The 9,371-nt window shown below is 42.1% G+C and overlaps 1 pseudogene; it reads right to left on the bottom strand.

The window, feature by feature from the left end:
• Positions 1 to 202: 202 nt before the first annotated feature.
• On the bottom strand, positions 203 to 8,243 carry LOC101012020 (annotated as a pseudogene).
• Positions 8,244 to 9,371: the final 1,128 nt, after the last annotated feature.

Genomic DNA, 9,371 nt, shown 5'->3' with positions numbered 1-9,371 from the left:
TAGCTGTACCTTGCAATCATTTGAGAGGCTTAAACAAAAAAAGAAAAGACAAAGAAAACAAAAGCCCAGATGGTCAAGTCCTACCTTGGACCAATTAAAAAAGAATCTCTGGGAGTGGGCGGGGCCTGAGCACCTGCAGTTTAAAAAGCTCCACAGGTGATTCTAATGTGAATCCAAGATTGAGCTACATGGGCTAGATCATTCATCGGAGCTCTAGGATGACAATCCCGTGACTTATAAACCAGGCCTGTAGCTGATGCCTGACATCAGAATGGCTTTGGGAAAATTTGGGATGTCTGGACCGGTACAGAGTTAGGCAGCGCTGGCATTTGTCCTTGAGGGACAAGATGGAGGAAGTAGATAGTGCCCTGAAGCCAGAAGATAGAGGCAGGGAACTGAGAGGAAAGTGAGCCCAACAAAGGTGCTTGAACAGTTCACTCAGCTCACTGGGGAAGAAAGTAAGTCCTTAGGCAAGGGGAGTTTGGGGCTTAGTAAAGCTCTTCATTCTTTTCATTTGGATTGTAGATCATCAACCTGAGTTTGTAAACAGGTGTCATTATTCAAAGGAACTAAAAATGCATGGTTTTGGTTTTGGTCCCTGGTCTCCATGGATGCTCAGAGGTGGAGGCAATTCTCTAGATGGAGAGAGGACTCAGGGCTTCTCCCAGAGCTCTGCACTGCTGAAACCCTGATGTCTCTGGGTTTACCTTTTGAAAGGGAAGCTGACTTCTTGCTTAGGCCACTGCAGTGATAGTGTTTATGAATTTGTGGTCTGTGAGGCAGAGGAGAGCCTGCCTGTGTTATCTGTGGGACTGAGACAGCGGGCTGTGGGCTGCTAGGGACCAGACCTTTCCATCTTCATGCCTCTTAAGGCCCTTGATCCCATGACAGTTTTACCTTCTTATCTGCAGGGTTTCTTTCATTCTTTCTTCTTTTTCCTTGTCCATCCAGAGCTGCAGGAAGAAGGGAAATCTCTTTAAGAAGAGGAAAGTGAGGAACAGAAAGGGAAGAAACTGCCCATCCATATGGCAAAGAGTAAGTATGGAGAGACTTCCCTCTTTCACTTCCTATTTCTTTTTCTAGCTTCCAGCTCTCCCCACTGCCGTCATGTGTTTCATTTGTTTCAGGTTCTAGTGATGCATTTTGCTGCATCTCTCCAATTCTCATCCATGTAAGGAGAGAGGAAACAGTGTGAGTAGAGTCTGAATACCTCAGTCTCTACCCTATGCCTTAGGAAAGGTGTGATAGGAGTCTGGCTTGGATAGGGCAGCTGGTACAGAGAGGCAATATGGAAAAACCCAGGGAAGGAGAACGGAGTGGTTGAGAGTTCAGGAATCAGGTACTGGGCTTTCCTGTCCAAGAAGATGGATGCCTTTCAAGGGGTTCCAGTGGGATGCAGAGCTCTCCTTCCTCACCATCCCTGAAGCTGGTCTTGATAAGTCCAGGTGCTAGGCAGTTCACCCCATGTTCCTTAGGGGCCAGTTCTATGGCCAGGGTCTTAGTGAGGCCCAGCAAAGCTGTTTTACTGACATTGTAAGGAAGGAAGCCCTGGAAATAGAAAACAATGGGTTAGACTCATAATTTCCAGGTCACTCTTGGTTCTAATAACTAGACATAAAGGGCAGTGCTCAGTAGGGATCTCCTGTAATGGAGGGGCACAGTTAGGAAACTGTCTTGTGGCTATACTCCTTAATTTTGATTTGTGGTAGAGGCAAGGCGACATCTATTTTGTGGGCAGAGACTTGTTGGTGTGATTCTAAAAGGGACACAAACTTCTTTGGGTAGCTGGGTGGGGTGGAAAGATGTACAGGATGGGATGGAAGGGGCAGTCAAAAGGAGTTCCTTACAGGAGATGGACTGAAGGCTGCTATGGAGGCCACGATCACCAGTGAGCCGCCTCTGGGAAAAAGAAGAGAGCTGGCGGTCTTCCGGCCTTATGGACCACTGCCCACACTCAGCCGATGGCAGGAGTCCCATCTCACCAGGCTCTCCCTCACTCTAACACCCTCGTTTCTCCATTCTGCTTTTCCCTGCCTTTGTCATCAGGGCTGGGGCCTTCATTAATGTCCAGAGTCTGAAGCCAAGAGAAAGAAGGAAACAGCATGAGTGAAAAACTGCTGGAGAGCATGGTAATGAGGAGTGAGATTGGGTTTCCTGGATGTTTGTCCAGAGCTAATGAGAAGATCTTAGGATGATCCTACCATCTTGCACATGAAGAAACTGAGAGTTCCAGGGGAGAAGTAGCTCTCACCAGCTTCTCAGCTGAATATTGATACATTAGGTTCAGGTGAGAGAAAAAGTGGAACCTGGTGTCTTGTTTGACAAACCAGCAGCCAAGTATGATGTGGCCCAGAGGGGCCTAAATCCTCCAGGAGCTCCTTTGAATTTGAGCTGCGTTTTCGTTTCTTCCAAAGTGAGCTGCCAATTGTCAGCCTCCTGGACTTGCCGAGAGTGTGCCATGGTTCTCAGGGGAAAATGTGGCCTGACCTTGGATTCCTGGGGTTGTTCTAGCACTTCTCTGGCTTCTGTGCTTGGAAGGAGTGGGGTCTCTTGGCCCTCTAGGATGGACTGCCTGGCTAGACCTGATTAGAAAGATGGGATCATGAGGAGGCACCTTCTGGGGAAGCTGAGGACAGGCACAATCAGAATCCCATCCATAATCCTAAAAACAAATGTGAGAGAGCCCCTGTTTGTGTATTTCTATGACAACTAACTTATATTAAAATATTCCAGTCTTACAGAAAAATTGGTAATAGAAATACAATGAATATCTGGAAGTCGCCATGGAATTCACCAATTGTTCACATTTTGTCCCCCTTTGTCCTCTCTGTAGATCTGTACAGTTTTTAAAATAGACACTGAAACTCAGTTGCAAGTTTTCTGAAAGATTTTTATATAATAAAGTAAAGAAAAATTACTAGAACAAAAATTAAAAATAAAATGTAAATTCAAAAACTTTCAGGGCTGAGTGGTGGTGAGAAAGCCATTGCACCTGTAATCCTACGCCTATGATATCAGTGAATCCACTACTTTAGATGTAAGTTTCCAAAATGGAGCTGGCTCACTCAGCCTCATGCCTCAGCTCCCTCCATCTATATACATCTAAAAATTGGCAGGATGTGGTGGCATGTGCCTATGTCCCAACTTCTCAGGAGGATGAGGTGGCAGAATAGCTTGAGCATGAGGAGGTGGAGGTTGCAGTGAGCTGAGATAGCACCACTGCACTCCAACCTAAGGGAATAGTGTGAACTCCATCACAAAAATAATCATCGAGTAAAATAAAATAAGTAAACTCAGTTCTTGAATATTACAATGCTCTATCCTAAATGCTTATCATACATTTCAGAGTCGCGATGTTCTTTACACAACCATAATCATTATAAAAGCCAAAAGTATAATAATGATGATAATGCTATCAATATATAGACATATATTTGTCCCCAAATGTGTTGTGTTTTGAAGTCGGAAACTCAATCAAGGATCAACCATTATCTTTTGCATTTGATGTACTGTGATAGTTTTAAAAGATATAAAGAAAAGATTTTAGACACATCTCATTTTATTATGCTTTGCAGATGTTATTATTATTGGTTTTTACAAATTGAAGTTCGTGGCAACCTTGTGCTAATTAAAACCATTTTCTAATGGCATGTACTCCACTTTTTGTCTCTAAGTCCATTCCGGTAATTCTTGGAATATTTCAGACTTTTTCATTATTATTATATCCATTGCGGTGGTGTGATCGATCTTTCATGTTTTTATTATAATTGTTTTTGGGGTACCACAACCACACCCAAAAGAAAATTGACAATTAATCGATAAATATTTAGCACGTTCTGGCTGCTTTGCCCTTCTCTTATCTCTCTCCCTGTCTGTGAACTCAATTCCCTAGAACACATTTATATTAGCAGTGAATATTCTGTAACCATATATTAGCTCTAAGTTTTCAAGTGAAAAGAAAGTCACACATCTTGCACTTTAAATCAAGGCTAAAAATAGTGAGCTTAGTGGGAAGGCATGTTGAAAGCTGAGGCAGGCTGAAAGCTGAGCCATGTGCACCAGTTATTAAATTGTGAGTGCAAAGGAAAAATTCTTGAAGGAAATTAAAAGTGCTACTTCTGTGAACACACATAAGTAAGAAATAAAACAACTTTATCGTTAACTAGAGAAAATTCTGATATTCTGGATAGAATCAGATTAGCCACAACATTCCCATAGCTAAAAGCCTAATCAGAAAAAGCCTAACTTTTAATTCTTTGAAGGCTGAAGTGAGGAAACCAGAAGAAAAGTTGGAAGCTAGCAAGGAGGTTGGTTTCATGGTTTAAAGCCATCTCATGGCATAAAAAGTGCAAAGGTGGGCAGGCAGCAGTGGCTCCAGCCTGTAATCCCAGCACTTTGGGAGGCGAGACGGAGGCCGGATCACAAGGTCAGGAGATGAGACCATCCTGGGGCGGAGAACCCGGGTGAAATTGATCTCTACTAAAAATACAAAAACTGGCAGGCGGGTGCGTGAGCAGCCTGTAATCCCAACTACCGGGAGGCTGAGGCAGGAGATCGTGCGTGAACCAGGGAGAGGCTGGAGCTTGCAGTGAGCTGGTCGGCCCTGCACTCCAACCCTGGGTGACAAGCCCGAGACCCGATCTCAGAAAAAGTGCAAGGTGAAGCAGCAAGTGCTGATAGAAGCTGTAGCAAAAGTATCAGAAGAAGATCCAAGCTAAGATCAGTGATGAAAGTGGCTACACCAAACAACAGATTTTCCTGTAGATGAAACAACCTTCTAGTGGAAGAAGGTGCCTGTAAGAACTTTAATAAAAGCTGAGAGGAGAAGTCAGCATAGCCTGGCTTCAAAACTTCAAAGGACAGGCTTATTCTCTTGTTGAAGGTCTAATGCAGCCAGTGACTTTTAAGTTGAAGCCAGTTTTCATTTACCCGTTCTAGAAAATTCCTATGGCTCTCAAGATTTATGCTAAATCTACTCTGCTTATACTCTATAAATGGAAAACAAAGCCTGAATAAGAGTACATTTGTTTATAGCATGGTTAACTGAGCTATTCCAAAAGCTCACTGTTGATAGCTACTGCTCCAAATATTCCTTTCAAACTATTACTGCCCATTGACAATGCAACTGGTCCGTCAAAAACTATGATGGAGATGTACAAGGGAGATTAATATTGTTTTCATGCCTGCTGGCCACAACATCCTTCTGTAGTCCATGGATCAGGGGTACTTCTGACTTGCAAGACTTATTATTTAAGAAATACATTTTGTAAGGCTGTAACTACCATGAATAGTGATTCCTCTGATGGATCTCCCACGTAAGAGATTAACTGAAAACCTCCTGAAAAGGATTCACCATTCTAGATGCCATTAAGAGAATATTTGTGATTCATGGGGAGGTCAAAATATCTACATTAATAAGTCTGGAAAAAGTTGATTCCAACCCTCATGGATGGCGATGAAGGGTTCAAGACTGCATCAGAGGAAGGAACTGCCAGATGTGGTGGAAATAGCAAGAGAACTAGAAGTGGAGCCTGAAGATGGGACTGCATTGCTGCAATCTCATGACAAAATATATGAAATAGCTGTGGAATTTAGCTTCTTATGGATAAGCAAAGAAAGTGGTTTTCTTGGGATGGAATCTATTTCTGGTGAAGATGCCACGAACATTGTTGAAATCACAACATGGGATTTAGAGTATTACGTGAACTTAGGTGACTAAGCAGTGGCAGAGTTTGATAGGATTGACTCCAATTTTGAAAGAAGTTTTACTGTGGGTAAACGCTTATGAAACAGCATTACATGCTACAGAGAAATCTTTTTGTGAAAGGAAGAATCAACTGATGTGGGAAACTTCACTGCTGGCTTATTTGAAGAAATTGCCACAGCCACCCCAGCCTTCAGCAACACCACCCTAAGTCAGCCACCATCAATGTTGAGGCAAGACCCTCCACCAGCAAAAAGATTACAGCTTCTAAAGTCTCAGATGATTGTTAGCATTTTTTAGCAATAAACTATTTTAAAATTAAGATACATATATATATTTTAAGATATAATACTATTGCTCATTTAATAGACTACCATTACATGACCATTATAGTGTAAACATAACTTTTATATGCACTGGGAAACCAAAAAATTCATGTGACTTGCTTTATTATAATATTGAATTTATTGTGCAGTGGCCTGGAACCAGACCCACAATATTTCCGAGGTGTGCCTGTACTTAGTTCAAAACTGATTTTCATATGGTCTCTGTTCAGACTGTTCATGAATGATGTTCCTCTATTTTAAAGAGTATAAGAATCTGGCTGGGTGTGGTGGCTCATGCCTGTAATCCCAATACTTTGGGAGGCTGAGGTGGGGGGATCTGTTGAGGTCAGGAATTTGAGACCAGCCTGGGCAACACAGTGAAACCCCATCTCTATTAAAAATACAAAAAATTAGCGGGGTGTGGTGGCACATGCCTGTAGTCCTGGGTACTTCAGAGGCTGAGGCACAAGAATCACTTGAACCTGGGAAGCATAGGTTGCAGTGAGCTGAGATCGCACCACAGCATTCCAGCCTCAGTGACACAGCGAGGAAAAAAGAAAAAAGAAAAAAAAAAAAGAAAAAAAGAAAAAAAAGAAAGATGGAAAAAAGACAGGGCAAGACTGTCTAAAAAAAGAAAGAAAGAAGCCAACCTTTTATGGTTAGCAGCAAATCTTTGGGTAGTTTTGAAGAAAAGATGATTTATAAAGAGAAGTCATTTTGATGATAGTTCCTAAGAAGGAAGGTTTTGTTGTCATTGTTGTTGTTGTTGTTTTTAATATAGAGAAAAGGTCTCGCTGTGTTGCCCAGGCTTCGCTCAAACTAGCTCAAACTAGAATCAAAAACTAGCTCACTGAAGAACATTTTAGCACTTTGGTCTTTATGTGTATGAAACACTAGTAAATAAACCGTAGTATTTTCACAACCTGATACTTTAGTGTGGAGAAATTTTTGATGACATCTGATATAGTTGGTATGTTTGTGCCCTCTAAGTCGCATGTTGAAATGTGATCACCAATGTTCAAGGTGGGACCTGTTGTGAGGTGTTTGGGTCACGGGGGTGGATCCCTTATGAATGGCTTGGTGTCCTCCCTGTGGCAACGAGTGAGTTCTCACTCTATTAGTTCATTCCAGGACTAGTTGTTTAAAAGAGACTGGTTTCTCTCTCTTGCTTCCTCTCTTGCCATGTGACACCCTGCTCCCTTTTTCCTTCTGCCATGATTGTAAGCTTCCTGAGGCCTCATCAGAAGCAGATACTGGCACCATGCTTCTTGTACAGTCTGCAGTATTGTAAGCCCAAACAAACTTCTTTTCTTTATAAATTGCCCAGCTCAGGTATTCCTTTATAGCAACACAGAACAGACTAATACAACATCAGAGTAAAAAGCAAAACCATGGGAAATCATAAAAAATTAGCATTTCCAAATCATGTGGGAATATTAACCTTAATAAACAAAAACAAATATTTCAATTAAAACTTTGTAATTAAATATGTGTGAAATATATTACAAATATAATGTAATTATACATTTTCACATAAAATCCAATGTTCTACCACTTGAATTTAGACATCCGGATCTCAGATTTTCTTGACATTGCAGCTAAGAAGAAAATAATACGGGTTTTTATTTTATTTTTTTAAAGGATGTATATTATAAAGGGGCAACTGGTCATTCACCAGAATCAGTATTTTAAATAACTAGCAGCATTTAATATTTCCCAACTAATAAAAAAGATTACTTTTTGTCAGCTGAAAAGGGGACAGGTGGGTGTGTAAATTTAAGTGTTGTAGTTGTTGGCATATTAGCTGCTATGTCTCTGTTGGAAATCAGCCACGTAGAAGAGCATACTGGGGAAGAAGCCTGGGGAGGGGAGCAGACTACAGAGAGTGAAGAGCAAATATGAGCAGTCAGAACTAGGAGTAGCAGAAATGAATAAGAAGGGCAGGGATAGAAACCCCCTCCCGCCCTTTACCAGGTGTGCTCCACATGTGTGGCACATGGCAAAGAGTCCTCACATTTACACTGCCCTTGACAAACACATTCTAAAAGCAGACGGAGTTTGTACTGAATATGTTCTGAGGCCCGCCCCCTGTTGATTTAATCCCCTCTCACCTTGTCCCACACCTCCTCGGTCATATCCATTAGGCTTCCAAAGAAAGGGTTGACAGCAGCATTGGAGACTAGGATATCGATACCTCCATGAAGCTTCACAGCCTAGAGAGAGGGGGTGAGGTCTGGACTTAGGGCTGCAGTAAGTAAGGGAGGTGCATTTACCCATGTTGATAAAAACTTTCTTTTGAGTTATGCCCTGTGGGTCACGCCTGTAATCATGGCACTTTGGGAGGCCAAGGTGGGCGGATCACTTGAGCTGAGGAGTTTGAGAGAAGCTAGAGCCACATAGCGAGACCTTGTCTTTATATTAAAAAAAAAAAAAAAAAAATGACAAGAAAACCTTCCTTCTTAGGAACTATCATCAAAATAAGTTCTCTTTCTTAAAACATCTTTTTTTTTTTTTTTTTGAAAACTACCCTAAGATCTGCTGCTAACCATTTAAGGTTGGCTTCCTTCTTTCTTTTTTAGACGGAGTCTTGCTCTGTCACCCAGGCTGGAGTACAGTGGCATGATCTCAGCTCACTGCAGCCTTGATCTACTGGGTTCAAGCCATCCTCTTGCCTCAGTCCCCAAAGTAGTCGGGAGTACAAGTACTTGCCACCACACCCCGCCAATTTTTGTATTTTTTGTAGAGACAGGGTCTTGCCCTGTTGCTGAGGCTGGTCTGGAACTCCTGAGCTCAAGCCATCCACCTGCCTCAGTATCTGAAATTGTTACAGGTGCGAGCCACCAGGAAGTTTGTCTTATATTTTTTTGCAGTCTTTTCTTCCCACCTCCTATTCTTCTAAGGCTGTCTCTGACCCTTTGCTCTTTTCTTTACACTTGCCCTTTGGGAAGCTCCTTCATTCTCATGATTTCAAGTCTCACCTCAAAATCTATTTCTAGACCCCTCCTCTTCCTTTCACAGTGAGTTCCACCCCCATTTCTCCAAGTGCTTACTGTCCAGTTCTCCTTGAATAAGGTACCCTTATCTCAACGTCAATCTGTCCACACTTATCTAAATGGAAAAACGGCTTAAATAGAGCTGAAGAAAGTTACCCTGGAGGGGCCTTTGAGATCATCTATTCCAATGTCCTTAAGGTGGAGATGAAGAAACAGGTTCTGGGAATTTTCTCAAGATCATATAGTTCAGTAGTGACACACTGAGGCTAGCTAAGAACAGGAGGCCTGCTTATTCTGTGTTTGGGAAAGTGATTTGCTCCGGGCACAAAGCTAGTTAGCAGTGGATGA

This window comes from Papio anubis, unplaced genomic scaffold, assembly GCF_008728515.1.
Source record: "Papio anubis isolate 15944 unplaced genomic scaffold, Panubis1.0 scaffold1843, whole genome shotgun sequence".
NCBI classification, from domain to species: domain Eukaryota; kingdom Metazoa; phylum Chordata; class Mammalia; order Primates; family Cercopithecidae; genus Papio; species Papio anubis.
This window is presented reverse-complemented; position numbering and strand designations above follow the sequence as displayed.